The sequence below is a fragment of the Poecilia reticulata genome, linkage group LG10 (assembly GCF_000633615.1).
Source record: "Poecilia reticulata strain Guanapo linkage group LG10, Guppy_female_1.0+MT, whole genome shotgun sequence".
Lineage (NCBI taxonomy): Eukaryota > Metazoa > Chordata > Actinopteri > Cyprinodontiformes > Poeciliidae > Poecilia > Poecilia reticulata.
In genome coordinates, this window is record NC_024340.1 from 16934695 (window position 1) to 16958937 (window position 24243).

Sequence of the window (24243 nt, forward strand, 5' to 3'; positions counted from 1 at the left end):
AGGCTTATAATACAATGGGAGAAATCCTGTACAACATTTCCATTACGACTGTAAAACATCAAAACTTTTCCACTTAAAGAAAGCCGACAGAAAAACTGAAGTACAATATTCATGTTGTAGATTTGTGAGATTTATGTGCAGCAGGAGACATGAGAAAGTGAATTTCTAAACATATTTTCAATGATTTTCTCTCTAGTTTTTATTTCTGTCCGGTGAATTGATCTGAAATTGCAGTTTCTCTACCACTGTCAGTAAATATTACTTCAAGAGAAAAAAATAAAAATTTTAAATATAAGCACGGTCTGGACTCGAGGTATTGTTCAGTTGTTTTTAATGTTTGATCCAATTTCACAGGTGAAACCTCAGCATCCTGTCTCAGAAGATTTCAGTCTGCAGGGTTTTGTTTCTGAGAAATTTCCAGCCACTTATTATCTTTCTTTATTTCTGATCCAGCATCAGATCAACACGCAGCCCGCAGCATGACCACGCACCGTTTGTCATCCTACTCACACCATGTCCTACACCTACGCAGATATTTAAACTAGACGTTATACAAAACCATTTTCAAGGTAATATGAAGTCCTGAGGTCTTAAAGTGTCTGATACATACTTTAACTGTTGCTCAATGCTTTGTATTTTGTTTAAGTTTTAGTGGGAACAATGGCTTCTGATGAGGTTTACTGATTGTCATTATGATGGAGTGCCCTTAATAAAAATACAAATGAGGAAGAAGACAATAAGACTGATTCACTCGTTGGGCTACAAAACTTTTGATAAAGTTCTGACAGGCTAATTTCTCCAAATCAAAAGCAGAACATCTGAGAAACAATAAATAATTTGAAGTTAAACTGACACTGAGGTAAAGACTGAGTGCTTCCTGAACCTTTTTTATTTTAGCTGGGATTTATTCTAGCTACTCTGCAAAACTTCATGTACATTTTTAAAACTAAGGGTCTTAAAGTTAAGTGCAGAGCTTTAGCTTCTAATATGCTCTGAGCTGGCTTTAAGTTCAAGTCACAGTATATTCTCCAAAGCATTAAGACAGGAAACCCATTTCACAATAAGTGCCATTTAAGTATACAATGCACCAAAAGACTGCAACAAGTTTTCTCTGCTCCAACGGGAGCGAACAGAAATGTTTTTTCAAACATAATAGCCCAGTGGAAGCCAAGTGTAGAAAATAATAAGCTGTAATTGTTTCACAATTGCCTCTGGCTATTTTCTTGATCTGAAAGCTTTGCTGGTCAGAAAGATTTAGTCCAGCAGCAGCACACGCACCTCCTCTGATCTTTTGCCTGTTTTTTGGTGCTGCGGTTAGCTGAAGCTACTGTTCAACACCTGCCAGCTTTCCACTTATTAAACAAAATTGAGTTGCTTTTGTTTTCAGATGCTTTGGTTTTAAAGGGCAACACAGAAACCCAAATGGGACCAGACAGTGTAGTTATCACATGTCGGCGCTGCTGCTGGCATTTTTAGTCACATTAAGCCAAAATACCATCAACTAAGTTTAATTTTTACTTTACCTCTAACAAAATAATGATCTAAGTGGTACTAATTAAATTTGTCCCTGATTTATTAGAACATTCTCCTATTGTAAAAAGTTTTAAAGTCTCTGTATTTAGTCTTCTTGTTGTTTTCTTTAAGAAGAAAACTAATTTTAAAGCACAATTCTCTGAGTGTTAGTTGCACTTTAATAAAGACTCTCTTCAGTGTTTATATAACACACTCAAGTAACTGTGTTGCCTTCAGTATTGATGAAAATGCTGTATAAATCCAACATAACCTCAACAAAATTGGGCCTCTGTCTCTTTAAGAACTTCTTGTTCTTTCCAGCACTCCGTCATCGCAACAATGTTTTTCCATTACGCCATTTTCAGTGTTTGGACTAAGGAGTAGTTCATATGATTCCAGTTCCACCAGATGTTTGTTAACTGCTGCTGCCGCTAGTCTGGAGGTGCTGAATGGGGGAGCGGAGGTTGCCATGGGAGATTCAAGGATTTCTCAACATGGATGAAAGAATCAGCAACACTCAGTGTCTTTTTTTTAATGAGGGAATAACATGATATCATTAGCATGATAGAAAGCTAAAAAAGCCATTTTCACATAATCCTCTCTCTTTAAATGCAGGTCAGACGCTTCCACCTTTAGAACTACTTTAAGATTATTTAGATACAACCAACGGTTGGAAACATTCCTCAGAGATTTTTAGATATGGATCTAGAAAATACTAATACTGTTAATACCAAGTTAACATAAACAGTAATTTATTGGATGATGCTACAGATGTAAGTTCATACCAATCTTTTGATTGGTATGAACCAATCAAAGGATTAGGGTTAGGATAACCCTAACCCCTAACCCTAACCCTAAACAGCTTTACTACTGTTTCTTCTTGTTGTTTTGTTGGCTTTTGTTTTTAAATATTTTGTTTGTACATAGCTTTGTTTATTCTTTTATTACACTACCTTCAATACATTTTTACTATTTTGATCCTTACTGGCATGATGTCATCCCATTGTAGCTGCATACCCAAGATACAAATCTATACTTTTCTTAACATTAGTTCATTAAAATAATGTAAAAATGAATCAGTCATCAATTTAGATTACCGTATTTTCCGCACTATAAGGCGCACCTAAGAACCTTCAATTTCCTCAAAAGCCGACAGTGCGCCTTATATATGGACCAATATTGAGCCACAACAGGTCTAGCAACTACGGTAAGCAGCCGCCGACTTCATTTTCGCCTGTAGAAGAAGAAGCTTTAGTTTTACTGAGACCAGCTCACAAAACATCTTTATTCTCTCTATTTATAAAAGTATATTTAGCCTCCAAAATATGCTTAGCATTCAGAAAATCTGAAGAACTGTCATCCTCCAATTTAAAACTGAAACCTGTAGTTGGTGCTTTTGTCTGGGAGCAGTAAACATGGTTCCAGGCACTGTATAATGAAAGGACTGAAAATTGGAGTCCTGCTCCAAATATAAACATTTGTAAGGCCCTGGAACATTCCTTCATTGTAATTAGCCTAAGCCTCTGTGTGGTTATGTTGTATGTGGAGGTAAATAGCTGGATGTAAGTAATTAAGAAGCAGTTTGCCTTTTTTATCCCGAGGAAGTTCTATCAATAGTACCAACAAACACCACAGGGATGTTTAAACAGAAAACTCTCTGAACTACTCACATTTCCGACTCTTTAATGACAGTCAATTTTGATCTCTGTAAATGCTTTGAAGTCGTTATGTACCCCAGTTTGAATTTGGACGACATACAAAAATCACAGTAGGCTTATGTGGTGTATGTAGCATTAAATTGAAGCTAAAACTAGGTTGGCGTAAGGGTAAAGTGAATTCCACAAGCAATTACTTTAAGCATCAATTTGTTGTTAAAATGTTTTGCAGCTTCCGATGCCAAAGGCCGTTTGAGCAAAATGCTAAGGTCGCCAGCCTTTCAAAGAAGAAGCTGCAACATGTCAAGATGCAAAGGTTTAATGGAGCCATCTTCCTGACGCGCATTAACCGTCAAGAACAAGCAGCTACTGGCAATGTGCCTCACATGTACCTCCCTTCTGCTTCCTGACAGGGATTGTTTTTGGTTTTGTTTTGTTTTAGCAGACAATTTGCCAACACAGAGCTAGTCGCCACCCTCAGATATTTCAAGCAGAGCTGGAATTTAGTCCAAGAAACATGCATAACCTTCTAAAACAGTAAATCACTCACCCCATGGCAGAGACTGTGACGGCTGCCAACGCCGTAAAAAGAAACATGAAAGAGTCTTCATTGGAGACAGTTTTAGGTTTCTGGGAAAACATGGTAGTGCTATAGTACTCACTGCAAACTAATAAAAACAAAGCAATGCTAATTTATAGGAGTAGAGGTTAATTTTTCACAGAAACGACACCCTGGATCTAACAATCCGACATAAATAATCCCTTTTGGAGCAGAAGAAACCAACAACAGCCTTTCTCTTTGCTTGACAGTCCAGGTCTGAAAATGTGTCACTCAGGGAGGCTTATGAATTTTGAAGCCTCTACCCAGCAGTTAATCTCAAAGTACTATATGTTTGCTATTCCTTGAAAAGCAGAAGTCAGTTTTCTTTCATCTTTTAGTTTTGTCACTGTTTGTTAGTTTGTAACTGTTGATTCTTTTCAGTGGTTTTACAGCTGAACTATCCAGGAATTTATTTTTGCTAAATCTAGTTTTCCCTGGTTTGTTTTAGTTTTTATTTCATGGTTTCCTCTTAAAACAGAGACTTACCAGCCTCAAAGCTTCTCAGTTGATTCTTGTAAAATAGTTTTTCTATGATTTTAGGATAAGTCAAGCTACCCCAAAGCTTTCTGACATGTTAGAAAAGTCTAGTTTATGAGCGCTGTGCAAATCAGAAACATCATAAGTGCCACATTTATCCTCTACGACAGTGGTTCTCAAACAGGGTCCCAAGGTTTCGGGACCTGACCTTTGACCCTTATTAACAAATCATGACCTAAGTAGGTGAAACTTCCCAGTCAGTGTGTGTCTGAGGCTGACATAATTACAAGAGCATTTTTAGCAGACTGTTTCTGTTTTCATGCAAATTGCATTAATAAAAAAGTAACTACTGAGCTGTGTTTTTTTAAACACAAATGATGTAGCTTTAGCTTAGATTCTTGTCACTAAAGGTCTAGTAGTTTTTTAAATAAAAATGAATGAAAAAGAAAATGCAATTCAAGTTTACAAAATTACCTTTTCTGCTGGCTGCCTGTCAGTGGCAAAATGGTGAAAAACATTGGGGTTTAAGAAAACTTAAGTAGTTCAGATTGGTTTTAACACCAACATACTGATGAACAGACGAGACTCCATAGATAATGTATCCATGGTTACTTCTGGGTCGGATTAGATAGATCGTGAATTGGAATGCCACTCAATCAAGTAAAAATGTCTTCATGTCATGCTACACTGTGCAGACACTCTGTCTGTGCTAATGAAGAGTCGAACAATTTGGTATGGACGATGCTTGAAGTCATAGCTATTTTCAGCTTAACTCAACTGATAGTTATCTGAATCATAAAGTGTATGGATTATTGAACATCTATCCCTAAAAGGTCAAACAATCGATTAATATGTAAAGAAAACAGAGGCGTAATATCAGAAAACTTGATATCAGTCATTACTTTTGACTGACATAAAGTGTTTTTTTAATGTGTTAACTTATGTGGCAAGATACGAATTCCTATATGAGGCAAGTTTTGGTGATTAACCTCTTTGCCCCATCACCATTTCATCAGTGGCATGACTGCTGTTTAATGGATGTTTCATACCAGCAATACTTAAATTCAGACCAGCAGTAGGGATGTTTCATACCATCTTTAACAGCTGGAGGTTTAAAATAATTTATTATATTCTGTGCATAGTCCATGGCAAGGAAATGTGGTCATTAAACTCCTTTAAATTAAATCTACAGTAGTAGGGTAGTTAGTGGTGGGATCAGTGTTCTTATTTTACTCATAAATAGTCACAAACATATTTTCCAAAGTGTTTAAAAGTTCTTTCAAACAAGCTCTGACAAAAATCACAAACAAATCATTTCTTGACTCTGGAATTAACAACTCAAAGATTAAGAGGAACGTTTCTTTAGACCTCCTACTCACGCTAAAAGTAGAGGTAAGAAAGAAAACAAACCAGTAAAGTACAAAATCTGACAGAAGAACAGGCAGTAGTTTTGTTCAGGAATAATGGAGCCTGTGGATACCTGAGGAATTGTGGGAGATTTGGGGCACATTTCTGCAGAAACTCAGCAGAGTTCTGTCAGTCTTCTCGGGCTCTCATCCTTCCTTTGTCGTATTTCTCATTCATGGACTTAATTCATTGCTGTGAATCTTGAACAGAGCCCATCTCTGGGCCTGCATCAACCCACTGATACCTGTAAGGAGTGTAATGACCCACTTTCTGCCCTTCTCCCTCTGAGACTCTGACGCTTACCACGTTTGACCACTTTACCGTGGTCGACTACTGTGTGCAGCTGCTGTTAATTTACAGGAGCGCCGCGCACCGCCTTTTCAGCTCTGAAGCATACATGACTAATCACACCAGTCATTTTAAACAACTTGAGCTCTCTGTGGCTATAAATCACCATGATGCGTGCTACTGTGCCCATAATAGAGCTGCATTCAGATGGGAGGAGGGCAGGGGGACTTTGGGAACTATTCAGCACTATTGGTCAACAGACTATTGTGAAAAAAAGTCAGGGGTAAGAACATATTGTTGTTCAATGTGTTGCTTGTTTCTGTGATCTCAATAAAAGTCAAGGTGAACAAAAACAAAGGCTTGTATTTTCTTTGAGAGCAATCCCAGAAGTATGATCCTTCTTGCTTTTGTTTTGATTTTTGCACTGAGACGGTGCAGCCTTCCTAATTTTACAAAGTTTCTAAAGATGGACTTTAGTCAAATTATCACACTTTTTCTAAATTTCTGAAGCCGATGTGAGATGAAGAGCCTTGCAAAATGGAACCACTCAAAGGAGTGCAGCTGTTGTAAAGTGAAAGTAAAAATATTATTTACAAATAAAAATCTAAAAAAGGTGTGATGCATTTTTATTCAAATGCTAAATTCTTCCGATACTCCTAAATAAAGTCTGAGATCCCCTGAAGTTACTATGGACTGCTTCTCCAAATATTGTAATCAGATTACAGTTACTTCTGTGCAAGCAGACTGAGTTACTGTGTCACAAACTCTACAAAACCAAGTTACTTGGAAATAGAAATTAGTTACTAATTCCTGATTCCTTCCCAAACAAAGTAAGATGGAAATTTACTGATTACTTATTTTCAACAATTGGATTCTTTAGTTATTATATCTAAAAAACAACGCACAACTGGAATACGATATAAATTGATTCCTTCCAGCCTAATTCTAGTCTTTCTGCATTTTCTTTTGCATAAAATTGAATCAAACAACAAATGTTTTGCCCTTTTAACTTCATTCACATTGCTTCAAAAAGTAAGGAAACGCAACAAATTTTGATTTGAATAATTTTGTTGAATATTTAAATCTATTCTCTACATACTCCACTATACATTTTAAGAAAATCAAGTCTCTCTTCTGTTCAGCTGTATTTCTTCCTATTCCACCATGTAAAATAAAATTATTTTTGGGTTTGCACTTCATTCGAATGGATATAAAATACAGCTATTACACAAAACTATTTAAATCAGTCTCTCCTGAATGTACTCCCAAATATTAACATTTATATATGTTAGCAGTTGATGGAGTGCAGAGCAGAGTAATAATTAGGTTTTTAAAAAATTATTTTCACCTGTTGAGCGGGAGAGGAGCTGCGGGAGGTTTGCCCGGTGTGTTGGCCTCATCGGTGAAGTCTGTTGGGGGTTTCCAGTAAATTCTGCGGCCTGCTAGCTGGGCGCTAGCTCAGATTTAAAGTAGAGTTTTTCGCTGGTTGTAAGTTTTCCTCTCCAGGCTGAGCGAACTGGGAACACTAATGTTTGTTGGCCTGACTGAAATGTCGGTTCAATCGAGTATTAAAACGCTGAAGTGTCCCGCGGCACTCTCCCAGACGCCATTTTGTCTGTTGTGGATCTACGCTCCTGCCTGTTACCATGACGACGCACGTTCATAAGTGATTGTCGTGAGACGCTCACAAACAAAATCAGGCAAAATCGTAACAGTAGGCTACTGGTTTTTGTTTGCTCTCATACCTGACAAAAGTAATCAGATTACACTAACACTTTACTTCTAACGTATGTTGCGTGTCTAGAACTGGAGATGGACTCGCCTGTGTCAGTTTATCACATTTAATTTCTACTAAATGTACGAAAGTTCGTTAAAACGTTTGTATTATATATACTGAAATAGTTCAAACACTGCAAATAGACAAAATCTTAGCAAGTATTTTTTCTTTCTAGTTTCTAGTGCAAATAATACACTTGACATGAGAAAACTAACTTAAAAGTAGCTTTTCAGCAAGAAATAGGAACTTTTTTAAATTAAATATTTTTTTTAACAAAGGTCAAATTTCTTATCAGTGAAATAATGTGTTAGTTGAACTAGTACTTTTTCATCAATATTAATCAGCTGCTATATTTGTTGAAAAGTTACTTATGAGTTAGTTTTGCGTACTGAAATATTTACACTAGAAACTGGACCAAAAATACTTGGTCCAGTTTCTAGGACCAAGTAGAAACTGGTCCTAGAAACTGTAGCTTTGCGTGTTTTTGCAGCGAAGCTACAGAAAAATAGTTTAAAATGAACTGAAACTCAACATCACAGCGGCCTGGGTTATGACCAAGCTGTGCTGTTTCTTTTTTAGTCTCCATCACTGCTGGCTGTTGCGTTCTCCCTTCATAGCTCTCCCTGCCAAGTAACCACAGTGCCGAACTGAGGAACAATCTCCTTCTTGTCAGGAGCCTTGAATGAATCCTGTAGCTTATTGTTTAGGGTGAACACGTTACTTGAATATGACCAATCTCCTCTAATAAAAGCGCTGTTCTGGTTTATGAAATATTCATCAAAGGCATGCCTCGGAGATGTATTCAGATGCATATCTCAGAAAATCTGCAGCCAACAAAAGATAGCGGGCAGCGGCTGTGTGCCTTTTATCCGTAAGGCTGACAGTCACCGGGGGACTGACCTCTACAGTGGACGTGTCCCCTTGTCGCTCTGCTGGTTTTCAGCAATTCTACCTCCTAATAAATCGACAAGAGCAGACTCTGGAATCCAGCAGCTAAGTGGCATTTAAGAAACAGCTTGTGAGACCTGTAAGGCAATTTGGATCATTTAGACGCCAGGCAGTAATTTGGCCAGATGAACAACATTAACAGCACCCAGAAAGTTTTAAGCCACTTAAGCCCTTAAAGAAAAAGTCGAAAGTAGCGTTTTATTAAGAAAAGTGAAGGTTGAATATGTTGCCATTCAGAAGGACAAAAATGCTCTCTGTTTATTCAGTAATAAGGTGGTGGCACACAGAAAGTCAATGGCAATTTTACAAGCTGATGGATAGTAGGCTCGCTTTTCAATGGTTGTGCATTTAATTTGGGCCATCAAAGCAGTGCAAGGAAAGCAATGAAGGTTTCTGCCACAAATAATGACAACAGTTTTGCTTAGGATGATCAAAGACGGTGTAGTCGCCACCGCTGTACTGGTCTTTTAGGATCACGGCACGGCTGGTTTAGCCAGAATCCACACGCCTTAGTGCACAAAAACAGGCCAGCAAACCCAGTAACATGGAAGATGCCTCAGAACTGGTTTTAAACTGGGAGATATTCAGGCCTGTAATTGTTCAAACATTGTTTACTCCATGGCTCGGCATTGAAGACACAATAAAAGGGGAAGTGATAATTCCAGGCAGAGACACTGGGGTGTCGCTTTGGGACTGATGAGAAGCTCTGGGTCTGTTGCCATGGTCCCTGTATGTGTTAGCATGTCAGAGCCGGCCTGCCCCTCGTCCTGATAACACTGAGAAGACCTGCTTTAAAGACCCGCAGAAGGAAAACAACACATTGCACTCCCCATGGTGTGCTTCTGCAATTTTACAGCTTAACATCATCTCCCAACATGAAAAACACAGAAAATGAAAATACCAAGGAGTATCATCAATTCGTTCAGTTTTCTGTAAAATATATATTTATATATATTTGGAAACAAAATGCAGATTAAGCTCTTTGTAGGAGCAGATCAATAATATTTTGCATATTTTTTCAAACCAGTTGGGAGTAAAAAGCTTGTTTTGCTTGAAGGGAATCAGCCAATGTGATTTATTTGTCCTTGAATGAACAGTTTTATACCAAATGTTTTCAACATGGTGTTTCTACGGTTTACATTTCTGTTAATCACTTGCCATGCACAAGAGTTTTCTTCAGTCAAAGAGTGATTCTGCCCCTCCCACACTTGTTGCTGCAAGCTGCCAGTGAACCTGCATTGTCATCTAAATTGATCAGAAACCTTCATTCAGTTCTGTTTAATTATCCATTTTTCCATCCATCCATTTTCTTTCACCCTTGTCCCTCAGTGGGGTCGGGAGGGCTGCTGGTGCCCATCTCCAGCTAACGTTCCGGGCGAGAGGCAGGGTACACCCTGGACAGGTCGCCAGTCTGTCGCAGGGCAACACAGAGACACACAGGACACACAACCATGCACACACACTCTCACACCTAGGGACAATTTTAGAGAGGCCAATTAACCTGACAGTCATATTTTTGGACTGTGGGAGGAAACCGGAGTACCCGGAGAAAACCCACGCATGCACAGGGAGAACATGCAAACTCCATGCAGAAAGACCCCAGGCCGGGAATCGAACCCAGAACCTTCTTGCTGCAAGGCAACAGCTCTACCAAATGCGCCACTGTGCAGCCTTCTGTTTAATTAACTCCAAATATATTGATACAAATAGTAGAAGTAGATCTGAATTATTTCAATTCAACCAAATTGTTTGTCTATTGCTCCATTTCCATTGACCATAAAATTTCAATTTGACATTTTGAAAATAAATTTGCTTAAGTTATTGCAATAGCATGCATTTCAGTAAAAACATTTATGCACTTTCTGGGAATACTGAAATGAAAAATGTAATGGAAACAATTTTTTCGACTCACAAATGACCTGATCAGGAATCAGACGTTGCCACCGGCGCAAACCGTGAAGAAGACGACGACAGGAAGTGGCTGTAAGATTATGGCGTGGCTGTTTTTTAATGACTATTTTACAGAAACCAAGCAATCCAGGATGGAAGATGCTTCCATTGTTTTACTATTAATCTTAATGATGAGCCTCAGTTCTCTGAGGTTGGAAAGCTTTTTCCCCATCACATTAATTTTTAGCTTCCTCCACGGATCCTCATTCAGATTCACGCCGGGACTCTGACCGGACAGACTGCTCCAGAACCTTAATATGACTCCCAGTCAGAAGAAACCCGCTGGCACAGCAAATGGTTACAGTAAATCTAAATCTGCAAGTGGTATGAGTAAGAAAGAAAGCTTTATTTATGTGGCACCTTTAAAAATATAAACCCACCAAGTGTTTCACAAAAAACAACAATGCATAAAATCAAGAGAAATTTCTAAAAAGCATAATTAAAGGATGTTTTTTCAATAGGACTATTTAAAAAAGACCAACGATTTCACCAAATTTCAGCCTAAAAGGAGAAAGTTTTAGAGGCTGGAGGCCATTATTTTATAACTATGTTAGTTTTTTATCTTGATTTAATTGAAGAAATCTATTTACAATGCACTGCTCAACAGAATCAATAAAATATAAACATCTTTTGTCTTGACTGTAGACTGGTCCAGGCTCTCTGAACGAAATGCTAAAATTTTGTTAGGATATCGTTTACTTTCAGAGAAACCAGAGTAAAATTTAATTTGCTACACATATTTATTTATTTAGTAAAGATTTCTTGTGTTCTCTCAAAAATCCTTCACTTTTTTTGGTAGTTTATATTTTAAGGTAAGCGAAAAAATAAATAAATTCTTATGTCTAATATCCACCAATCCTAAAAAAAAACATTTTGTTCCGAGCATGTGTTAAAAAAAATTAACCCAGCTAGTTTTAGAAACTTTTAAACAAACAAAAACCATCTAGTTTGAAACTTATTGACAGGATCCCAGTTTGTGTGGGCCAACCAGTAGCCAATGTTTGCACCATTAACCAGCTTCTGCATCCAGATCCGGTTAGGTATCGGAAAGTCAAGACCATTCACTTTGATCCTGATTGGATTGTTTTTGCAGAGATTAGAGCTGACGTGTAATTATTCACAAACAGATTTATTGTATTTGTGTAATGAGGCGGCTGTGGCGCCGTCCTTTGATTAGAAGATCCGTGTTTCACATTTCACGTCAGCAGCTGAGGCTGATTAAGAGTCAGTTTGGAAAAGTTTGAAAACACAAAACTCAGACTGGGAAACGAAGCGGCTTTCTGGAGATGAAATGAAAGCAACATGTCTGACGCATCTGTGTTTGTTCTCTTTTTTTAAAGTTGTTACATGGCTGGAATAATACATGGTTACATGGTTGGAGCAGTAAGTCATCTATGCCATCTTCTGCATTTATTTTAGTTGTTCACCTTTTGGGTCCAAAAAACAAGAAAAACGATGTTCAACTGTATTGAAACTTCAACTTTTAAGCGTTTATTCTCGTTTTAATAATACCACAGTAATATTTTTAAGACAACATTGACATAATTTAAGAGAAAAAACATCAAATTCCTAGAGAAGCCGATCAGTGACGTTTGAATTCACCTGCTCTGTCCCTGCAGGTCTTAACGGCAGACCGGACTGTTATTAATGAATGCTGGTTGCAGGTGGATCCGGAAACCAAGGACTCCAAACACTGAGCTTCACACAAAATGTTTTGAACTAACAAATTCTCTTAAAATCCCATTAACATTTTTTGCAGAGCAATTCAATTAAGAGGAGTTGACGATTTGACCCTTGTGTGTTTGGATGCCGAACCCTTCTGTTGATCGACAGCATGAGAATCTGCTTCACAGCAGGGAAAAGTTTGATATTAATATTTAGTGTACAACGGCGATGTTGTTAATTAAACCCTGCAACATTTCACCCAGGCTATTATTTGTTCCTGCCACACAGCTAATGAGCCCCATATTATCTCAGCAAGAGACAAAAGACCAGAGGACACTCTGTTCTTTAAGGGGCCTTGGACCCCCGGTGGAGACGGCAGCGTGTCTGGACTCGCAGTGCAGAGGGAGAAAGATCAAAAACAGGCGAATTACAGCCACTGTAGAGAGAAAAAAGGAATAAAATTAAATTTAAAAAAATACAGAAAAATTTGCCTCAGAAATTTTATTGAAAAAAACAATATTTCTGAGTTTGAGAAGTAGAAAATCTGTAAGCAAATACCGTGAAATTTTGAGATTAATCTAATAAATTTTCTAAAAAATAAAAAAAAAATTAGTTGAAAATTTCCAATTTTTGAAAATTTTCCAAATTTTAAAAGTCAAAGATTTTTAACATTTCAAACTCAGAAATGTCCAGTTTTTTTCAAGAAAATTCCTGAAATCAATCTCAAAATTTCTGAATTTTTTCTTACAAATTTTCCGCTTTTCAAACTGAGAAACATCCAAGTTTTTCTAGAAAATTTCTGCGATCCTCTGGTGGAAATTCACCCATTTTTCTTTCTATCAGTGGCCCTCGTAATGTGCAGTCGTAAAAACTGTCCTCCTGCTCAGACGGTGGTTAGCATTTATTAGTCACCTCCGGTTTCATCTGTTCGTGTTGCGGCTGCTGCTGCAGGTCAGCGGGTCGGCGCTGCTGCCACCAGGAAATGAAGCCTGACAAGCGTTATCGCCGTCAGCTGACAGAGCGAGGTGCGTTTTCTGGCCAAATGAGACGCAGCAGCCGAGCCGTCGCCGTCATCCGTCATACTTGTAGTGATGATTGCTGGATAAGTAACCAGCCAGTCGGGATAAAACACAAATAAATCAAAAACGCACCAGAGGATTAATGCCTCAAAACTGATGTTACATTTTAAGTGGAGAAATCAAACATGGATCATTTCAATCATGAAAACAGAGAAAATTAGCCAGATTTAGATGGTGTTTTTTTTTTAATTCAAAGAGTTTTTTTTCTCAGTGCGTTCTGCAGTTCATATAAAAAATTCATATTAAACTTTACCCAAACTGTCAGAGTTGTTTAGCCATAAAAGACGGGGCACACTGACAATGTGCTGACAGTTAACTTGAGAGAGGGACTGGCTTCTTCATCTTCTGGGTTTGACTGACATGTTTGCTTAATGAGCTTCACCAGTTTTGCATTTCTTCACTGTCAAAGATATGCCCAACTTGTACTTTACATGTAATTTTGGTTTTTTTGCTTTAACTTTCCAACATTAAATGCACCCATGCTAACAGCAGGAAACTTCTGTGCAGTTCTGTGGATTTCTTCAGTTTTAATCCTGGATAAATAACATTTTTTCATTAGAGGCAAAACGCTATCTCAATTTTCCACTCTTTCCAGCTCATCCAGATTCAAAATAATTCTGCAAATGGCTAACATTTCTTTTATAGATATGGATACAGATAGGGACCTAATTTTAGTTTAACGGAGTCATTTGTTTGGTTTGGATTGTTTTCATATTCTGCATTTTCCCAGCTCATTTGGTAACAATAGCAAAAATACCAAAACTGTAGAAAAAATACCAAAACTGTAGAAAAAATACCAAAACTGTAGAAATAAGAAGGTAAATATTTTTTACACAAGCAAAATATGAAATCAAGACAAAATTCGCTCTGAAGCCAGATGTGCTTGAAATTCAAGCGATCATAATGATAATATCTACAATATGTGCAGTTTAACAAGGAGGTCAAAGAAGTATTTAATGATTTTTCCAGAAGATTATAAAGAATGAAAGCACATTTTAATTTTCCAGTACTAAAAGAGACATTTTTTAAATCTCCTCTAACGTGGCATTATTGATGTACGTGCTTAGAGGACCACATAAAAAGATACGGCGTGCCAGATTTGGTCCACAGGCCCTGAGTTTGACCCCCCGTCTTAAACTGTCATGGAAGATTACTTCGATTATCTTGATCTGGAAAGAAAAGGTTTCTGTTCTCCTTCGATCCTGAGGAGTTGCTGCTGACTCGGCATTCGCCCCAGACGGTTCTGAGTGAATCTAAACCACGAGATGCAACAAAGAGACCCGTCTCTGCAGGAAAAGCATGAAAAACGGGCTGAAATCCTACAGGAACCATTAGGGTGGACAATAGGAGACCGGTGCAAAGTTATTTTCTCAGCTGAATCCTTTTCCCGTTTCTATGGGACATCTGGAAAATAAATTGTCGGGGAAGAAAAGGTGAGCACAAAAAGTTCTGTGTTATTCCAGCAGTGAAGCATCCAGATATAATCCACGTGTGGGCTGCTTTTCATTCAAGGAACTGGGTTGATTCACATTTTTCCAAGAATACTCACATGAATCAAAATGTACGGAAAAAAAACAACTAATTTCAGCAACTCAGGTGCAGTTTAGTGTCTGTCAGCGTGGTGGAGAATTGTTTCTAGAAATGGGGAAATTAAGTTCACTAGTAACAAGGGACTGAGTTACAAAAAGCCAACACAAGCGTTTAAATCAGGGGTGTCCAAAGTGTGGCCCGGGGGCCATTTCTGGCCCTCTGAGGGCCTTTATGTGGCCCCTTGTCCTCAATGCGAGCAGGACTGGGTGATGCAGATGGACACGTTTTCATTGATAAGAGCGAGATTTTTACAGACAAATGATACCTTAAAAAAACAGATTCCCATTTATAGACGACGGTTCAGAATCGTCAACATCAACCAGCTTTTACACAAATGCAAAACATTCAGCCCACAAAAGAAAACAAAACGTTAGAAACTGGGTGTGTTTATGACACAATCGCTGATCTACAGTCACTTAAAAATTCATTTTAGTTTATTATTGAGCAGATAAACTTTTAAAAAAGACACAAAAGGTTTGTTCTAAAATTCTTCTTGCAACCCAAAGTTCTTTCAACTTAATGATTTTGGCAAAAAAGCACCGACACCACTGGTTTAAATGGAAACAAATTTAGCTTTATACTTTTTAGTTTATTACTTTCATAAATTGTGGAGTACTTGTTACTTTTGACCAACATTTAGCTTTTATCTTTTAACATCAGAGTAAGACTTACAGAAGCTCCTGTTAGTTAACAGCCCAGAACAATAATCAAACATGGAGAACCAACATTTAGCTTTATACTGAACCCAGAACAACTGGAACCAACATTTACTTCTCTAATCCAGAACAAACTTAAGATCCAGAGAAACCCCTAACAGTTTATATGTTATGGGATATTTATTCTTATTAAACATGGGGGACAAATATGTAGTTTTATATATTTGTTCCCCATGTTTTTGTCTTTCTTTTAGTTTGTTGTTTTGTTTGTATTTCCTTCTAATTAATGTAAAACACTTTGAACTGCCTTGTTGCTGAAAATGTGCTGCATAAATAAAATTACCTTTATTTACCAAATACACTAAAGCATGTTAAGGTTTCCGGGAATGACTGAAAGATTAAATCATAATTGATCACTGAATGCAGTAACATAACATCAAAATTCACACAGCATAAAAGCTGCTGATCTTTGCTCCTGAATATGTTGATGAAGGACAGACAAACAATATCTGCAGTCTGCTGCTTGTGGCTGTGAATGCATGTTTAGGCTGTGAGCGGCACCGACTTACTGGGGGAACAAAAGTGGATGTGAAAGCTCAATCACAGTGTAAATTGTACAACGGAGCAGAGAGTCTTCTTGGCAGTCGCAGTGGTGAGATGGGGAGGAGGGAGACAGAATCTGGACAGGGAAAGGCGCGCGTTCATGTCTGTTTACCCACCACACCGCACATAAAACACGGCGCATATGAGCTGCTGGTGGATTGGCAAGATGAAGCTCTGGCAATTAGGAGGCGGATTTCCACCACATTTGTATCATTTCAGGGTCTGAAAATAACGTTTGTGCTGAAATGCAAAGTGTCCTGGCACTTTTTGAAGGAAATGTGCCTCTCAACCTCAGGCACCTCGCTCAAATTGAGGCCCGTGGGCCAAATCCAGCCCGCTGTAGCTTTTTATGTGGCCCTCTAGATTCTCAACTGAACACTAAGGCTGCATTCACACTGCAGCCTGACCCAATTCCGATTTTTTGGACATAATGCGACCTGTATCTGATCTTTTCATGACAGTCCGAACAGCACAGGTCGGATTCTTTTCGAATGTGACTCATATCCGATACGTATCCGATTCAAATGTGACCTAACGTTCAGGACGCATTCATCACTCGTTTAATAGACAGTAAATTGCGAAAATGACTTGCTGGATATTGAAAGTTACAGTTCTTATGGATAAATGGGTAAATATATCATCTCACAGGACATTTAAAGAACTACTTACAATTAAAATAAAGAATAAATTATCTATACAGCGAGTAATAAAATGTCACATTTACCGTCATAAACAAGTGCAAATATTTCCAAATTAGTCCCACAAACACAAAATCCTGGAGGGACTGAAAAGATGTTCAGTAATACGATTTAATTTTAAGAATTCATTGATATTTTAACAGTTTATTAACCTGTTTTATCAGCACATTCTGGCCCCGCCGGCCCTTTAAGAGCCTTCATGATCTTGATTTGGCCTTAAAACAAAAGTGAGTTTGACACCCCTGATATTCTAGAACAACTCTCTCCTGTTTTTCACAGACTGCGATTCTTCCCACCTCCGAGTCAAAGGCGTAATGCATCATCTGAGGAGGGAGCCTGTTGTGGCCTAATTTAACAGCCAGGGAGAAACACCGGCGGACATCGGCTTGCTAATGAATGAATGAGCCTGACAAGTAAATTCAGAAAAGATTACAGACTGAGGGCCAAGCCTCCCACTAGGTCCCGCTGTTCAGATAAGGCCTAATATCCTCACTCGAAACCGACACCACAAAATCCGGTCGGATTATTTCGTTTTACTCTCGCAGAAGAGCGAAAACAAAACAAAAAAAAAACTAGTGAAACTAGTGACATGGCAGGAAGATAGAATCATATCATGATCAGATCTTGTGTCTTCCTCTGCTGTTGACATCTGGACACTGAGGGGGCTGCCGGGTGTACACACGCTCCCAGCAATAAATAAACAGAGGCAGAGCCGGCCTTGGGAAGCCGCACACCTGCGACCGGCAGAAAAGCAGCAGGAGCAGCCGTGTTCATTAAAGCAGCCGCTGCTGACAGTGAGGCCTTTAAGAGGCCATCAGGAGATGCAACTCTGCAGCTACCTTGGGACCGCAGAGGGGAAGGCATCAAGGTGAGTAATGCAATTTCAACTTGAATAATGGAGCACTTTCCTCCAGTTTGACATTCATGAATTTCTCAGGCAGTTCTGCCAGACAGAGGAGCAACAGCACCTGCGATCTATTCAAGGTTCCCCAGGAAAACCGGTTTACAAGATCCACAGGTTCACAATTACTCTGCGCACGACTGCTGGCCCGGAGATAATCTCACCGAAAGTGGTTCATGAATTAAAAATAGAGCCGAGTGTATGAAATGTGATGTGATAATATATTTAGAAAACGTAAAATTTGGGGGCTGGGAGCTGCATTTATCACCACTGTGTTGACAGTTTTAATAGCATTTTTTCCTGGTAGTGTGTGTGTGTGTGTGTGTGTGTGTGTGTGTGTGTGTGTGTGTGTGTGTGCGTGTGTGTGTGTGTGTGGGTGTGTTCAAAATGCCATGAAGTTTTTATATATTTTTAAATTATCTCCTTTAACCAGAAATAATGTGAAACAAATTTGTTTTAAAAGCCACCTAAAAAATTAGAGCTGCATGGGACCACATGTTGGGAATCCAGCTGAGCGAAGATCTTTGGGATGACGCCACTGATTCGATCTTCCTCATCTTCTGCTCGTCTTAGTTTGATCCAATTTAAAGCTGTACACAGGATTCATTTCTCTAAATCTAGGCCTTCTCAGATTTACCCGGATGTTGTGGATATACGTGATAAATGCAAAGGCTCCCCATGTAATCTTGGCCACATGTTCTTTCTTTGACCCAAATTATATCATTTCTGGTCTAATTAATTACATCTTCTGTTCTGAAAGTAAATTTGCAACCTTGTCCACTTGTTGCCATGTTTGGTATCCTCAGCCCCACTTTAGTGCCAAGTTCTGCACAAATGGACATTGTTGCTTTTACATCTTTACTGGCTAGACGTACTTTACAGTTGCACTGGAAGTCTGGTAAATGTCCCTCAATACCCCTCTGGGTTAAAGACATGATGTTTTTTTAAGCTTGAGGAAATCAAATTCACCCTTTGAGGGGCTGCAAAGAAGTTTTACCAAAATGACAAAATGTTTTCTTTTCTTTTTTCAAACTTGGACGTTTTGCCCAACTGAAGGTGCCTGTCTGTGAATTTTGTTTTGGTTATAAATGTGGGTTGTCATACCTGATGAATGATTTATTTATTTATTGATTTTATTTTAAATGGGGTTGACTCTGAGCTGAGATGGGAAGGGGGAGTTTGGGTTTGTTTTTTGTTTTTTTAGTTATATTGTCTATTTTTCTTTTCTGTTGAAAAAAAGGGGCTGAACCTGCTGGATTGTAATTTTGTAATTTTTCTATTTGCACAATGTTTCGTCAGTATTGTATTCAGTGTATTGATTTGTATGTGTGCATCGTGAGATGTGTGTTGTATACTTTTTCCTTCTTTTGGCTCTAATAAAAAAAGCCACCTAATTTATGAATGTTCCACTTTTATAAAAATAATTCAGAAATGGAAAACTGTTGTTTACTGATGCTGATCGTGATCTAGAATTTAAATTACTTTAAATGTCTTAACATTACAGTTTTTCAGAGATCCTGTACACTTCTTTATTTGAAGCAAACTAAATGATTTGAGTAAGACTGACATAAATTGGTCATTTCATACACACTCAGTGAATTCAGTAAAAAAAAACGTAATAAATTAAGTTGGATAAACTCAACTGAACTACTTGGTACCAATTGAAGCAATTCAATTGAGGTGGTTCAGCTAATTTCTTTTTACAGTGCATATCTATTCTACTCTCTGTTGGTTTCAGCCGTCAGATTTCATTTTCACAGACTTGCTGATGTGAACTGGTAATAAAAGAGGATTAATTTACAAGCAGGAAGAATCCCCCAGTGAGACTCGAGGCCCACAACAATAATGAGCGCACGGCAAACACAGTTTTACTGTGAGCCAAAAGACGACGCAGAGAATCTAATCTAGACGCTGAACTGTTTCCTCGTTTTTAAAAAAAAAAGACGCCCGACTCGTCTTTCCCTCCATCTCTCTCACACACGTCCATGCAGGGGGAGAAAATGACAACAAACTTTCATCCTCAGGCCTCTGCAACAGCATATGTTTGCAGGTAATTAAAAGGAGTTCCCAGGCGGTTATCGTGCCATATTGAAAGACAATGCACAGAGCAAATTACCTTTCTGTGGTTATTTATACAAAGCTGGGTGGGCGAGGTCACGATGCTTTGGCGAACTGGATGCAGCAGAGCGTACGCGGCAGTAGATGGGATCAGTCTAATTGCTGCGATACGGTCAAATCCCTGTGTAATATTTGGTATATGTTGCAGGGTGTAGTCCGTGTACATCTCTGAGACTCAGCAGCTTAACAAGTTTATGTAAATTAAACTATTAAATGAGCGTAAAAGAAAGTGCAGATGTGATTGCGAGCTGCATCTCTGGAGTTGGGAAGTAATTTCTGAAGTGGAGAACAAATTTTGTGATTGCCGTTTTTGGTGAAACAATCTCCATCGGTACTCAAAACAGCTTCGCCTGTTTGTCTTCACCGCACCTGCAAATTCTCAGATTTGTCATCTTAAATCTGCATCACTGACTTCCAACTCAGAGCACACATTACACTGTAAACATAGCGCACTGGAAAAGTCTTTAAGCTGCTTTCAATTTGACGTTATTAAACTTTAGACCAGCTGTGTCAAACTCATTTTTGCTTTGGGCCAAATCAAGATCATAAATGCTCTTTAAGGGGCAGTATGTATTGATAAAACCTGTTCACAAACTGATATAAATGAATTTTTAAACTTAAATAAAATTACTGAACATCTTTTCTTTCTTTTTCCTCCAGGATTTTGTGTTTGCGGAACTAATTTGGAAATATTTGCGCTTATTTTTGATGGTGAATGCAACTTTTTATTACTTTTTGTATAGATTATGGATTATAATTGTGCATCAGTTAAGGCTGAGGCAGATGTTTAGTACAAGTAAAAGAGTTTGACAATTTTTGAGAAAAATCTGCAATAAATTCCCAAATATCAGCGCAATAAAAAGTGTGAGAATTTGATAATTTGGTGTGAATTTCCACAATAATTCTCAAGAAACTGGAGAAACTGATTGATAGAATTTGGCAGTAAACTGATAAGAACTGCATAGATTTGACTGATAACATAATATTAAAACACACTTAGTGTTTAGTCTAGAATAGAGAGCCACATAAAAAGCTATGGCGGGCCGGATTTGGCCCACGGACTTTAAGTTTGACACGTTTTAGAAATAAGCCCTTAATTGTAAAGTGCAAGAAAAAAAACTTGTATAGTTTTCTTGTTTTTATTTACAAATTTGAAAGGTTTGGTGTGCATTTGCATTCAAACCTCTTTACTTTGATACCCCTAAATACGTGAAATCTGGAGCAACCAGTTTCCTTTATATTGTTGTTACTAAACTACTTGTGTTTAATTTGTTCTCAATTTAAAAACAACAGTCAAGAATCCAAATATTAGCAGAATAAAGCATTGAAGTTTTTCCCAAACCTGTGTATGAGGTTAACATTTTTTAATTTCTATTCTAAATTTGAGAACATTTGTACTGATTTTGTTCACAAAACTGTCCATCTGTGTAGGATTTTATTGCGAGAAAAGATAGATTTTCTCATTTCTTGGCTGCTGCATTGCACTTTTTTAACAACATTCTTTACCAAGACTTTGATAACAGGAATTACATTCTATTTTCTTTTTCATATTTTCTCTTCTTTCAGCTCAGTTTTGATCTGTTCCTAAAGGAATCCATGTGCTTTTTCTTGGCAGATTGCTCAGACGGGATGATATTACAGCTGCTGTGTGTGTTGCTTTGCACAAAAAAAGGTTCAATCTGATGGCTTCCTCTTGATAAGCTCACTGCAGGTGTCATCGTTTCTCTGCGATGCACTGGTGACCTGTCCAGGACGCATCATGTCTTTCAGGAGAGACTTAAACTCTCCGTTACTGTACAATAACACAGGAGAAAAGCTTTTATGTGGGCACTGAAACCACAAAACATGAGCTGAACGCAAGTCTGCATGTAACTGTGGTTAGTTTGTTCTAAAGTGAGACTTTACATTGCTACGGCAAAACGTTGGAATCTGTGTTTTTGTTTAATGATGACATTCCTCAGTAAGGCAGACAGCTATATGTTGATGTAACTATTATAGGGGGACTGTGTTTGCTAACACAGCGCCGCTTGACTGCAGAAAGAGCCGGAGAGGCCACTGGTTGTCATGGTTACCCGCATTAATCTGGCTGTTTTAACGTTAGCTAGCATGTTGTCAGTCAGCGTGCTACAACTGTTCATCGCAGCGAGATAAAATAAATCATTCTACCAAATGTGGTCAAAAAAAAAAATCAGTGAATGAGATGCGTCTTAATGACCTATGATCATTAAATGTAGGTGAATCGATAAATGGTGAGAGAAAATGTCCGAAACGTCGGATATTACTAACTATATTAAAGCAATTTGATTACGGTTTAAAAAAAAAAAAAAAAAGAGAATTCAGATTTAGCGTGTAAAGAACACATAAAATTAAATAATTTCCTCCCAGTTTGGTCACAGTTAGAGGGGAAATTAAATAAACTAAGCCTTCAGAAATAAAAAATGCGGCGAGTTGAAGGGGAAGCCTGGTGAGGCACAGAGATTATGTGCTAAAATAAAACCTCTGATAGCTGCTGGAGATGCTGCAAAGCTTCGTGCGGCAGTTGCGCCGTGTATAGAGATGGTTTGCGCTGACTGTGAGTAGGAAATGACCTTACAGCCTGATTGTAAATAGTTTAAGCAGAATAATGTTTTCTTACCTGCGTTCTGATGACGACATGCGCAGTAGAGCGGCTGCTGACGCAACGTGACGCCGACTGATAATCCCAGATACTGACACAGAAATATTCATCAATGTCGGATCTATTATTAATAATATCAACACGCTAAATCGCCTTTATTCTAGTTTTACCTGGAGTGTTGTTTTTAAAGATCCGTGCATGTTTGAGAAATCATTGAGGTTCTTAAAGAGACAGAGACCCGATTTCAAGAGATCAGATGTGGCTATAGTGTGAAGTAAATTTTCTGTTAGGTTATTTTTAAGATACATATAGCATTTTCATAACAACTGAAATTTAAAAATACTTTGTTAATCCCAAAAGGAAAAGAAATAAATAGACTGAAGGTAAAATATTTACTTCATTTTGCTAAAAAATGATACAGAATCAAGCCCTATTTGTTATTTTTAATCATCATTTTTAGTCATCTTTCAGACTTGGTTTAATCTAATATTACCACAGCTATTGTTTTGTGATGAGAGTCAAAATGTTTTAAGGGAATCCTCAGTGGACGTTCAGCGACTTGGAGCATTCGCTATTTTATATATCTGATCTTTATAATGTGAACACCTAAACTCATCCTAATTTCAGTTTGTTTCCTAGCAGCAAAGAGATGAAGCATAAAAAAAGAAACTACCTCTGGGAGCCATGGCAACAAACAGCATGTCTACATCTCTGCACATGATTGAGAACGCCGATATAAATAAGCTCTTTATTTACGTTAAGTTCAGGTTATCAGCATCTTTCTGGTTTAAAACACACACCTCCTCCAAGAAGCTTTGAATGACACACTGGCCTAATTCCTTACATGTAAAGATGCAGCTCAGGATTAGCTGCTGAATCAATAAATGCTGTATAGGTGCTAGCTGCCAAAAATGAGCAAGCAAACCATCAATCAGCTGTAGCAATCCATCTGCTAACCTTCAGGAAGGCTGTGTTACGTTCAACATATAAAATGCTCTGAAAAATGTTTGTTTTCTGTCATGCCAAAATGTTTTAGATCATTAAACAAGTTTCGGCAGACAAAGCTAACCCATAGGAAGACTAAAAGGAGTGTTTAGATTATGGTTTCCACACCAAGGTGACAAACTAAATCCCCCAACTCTGTTAAACTAACTATATTTTTTAAATTAGTTTGACAAGCCAAACGTTGCCTGATTACTTATTGGACTTGTAGGCAACAATATGTCAGAAACCAACATGTTATGCAACGTATAAATGTACATTCAATAACAGATGAGAAACCTATCAGCCTGGAAAGGGTATCAAAAACATTTCTAATGTTTTAGGACCCAACACACTCTAAAACATTTGAAGGTGGTTTAACTTGAAAATGACAGTCCACCTGCTTCCTTGGAAATGCATTTTAAGACAAGAAAATCTTTTTGGTTTTAACTCAGAAAGTTAATGAAAGTTATTAAAGTTCATGAAGTTGATTTAACAACAGGACAAATTGTCTAAACATTGTTTTTTTTTAAAGTTTTTTAATCTTGAATTGTGTTTTAAATTAATGCTGCGTCTTAAACCAAATAATTATTTAACAATATGCAAGAAAAAATGATCTCACCTGGTGAAAGAGTCACATTTCTCTATTATTTTACTCGCACTATCAAATTAAAATAACTACTTATTTTACTTTAAAATAATTTAAATTTCTGCTTCAAA

General features: G+C 37.9%; 1 protein-coding gene and 1 long non-coding RNA gene across 7 annotated transcripts in view; both read right to left on the minus strand.

The window, feature by feature from the left end:
* The window catches only part of tnmd (tenomodulin), a 155308-nt gene that overhangs the window by 122572 nt on the left and 8493 nt on the right, over window positions 1–24243 (minus strand). The gene's annotated exons all lie outside the window — the stretch shown is intronic.
* Window positions 12110–22600, minus strand: LOC108166663 (uncharacterized). Its single transcript, XR_001777030.1, has 3 exons — window positions 22561–22600; window positions 13193–13378; window positions 12110–12716 (listed from the first exon to the last, which is right to left on the minus strand). It is a non-coding gene; the product is annotated as an uncharacterized LOC108166663 (long non-coding RNA).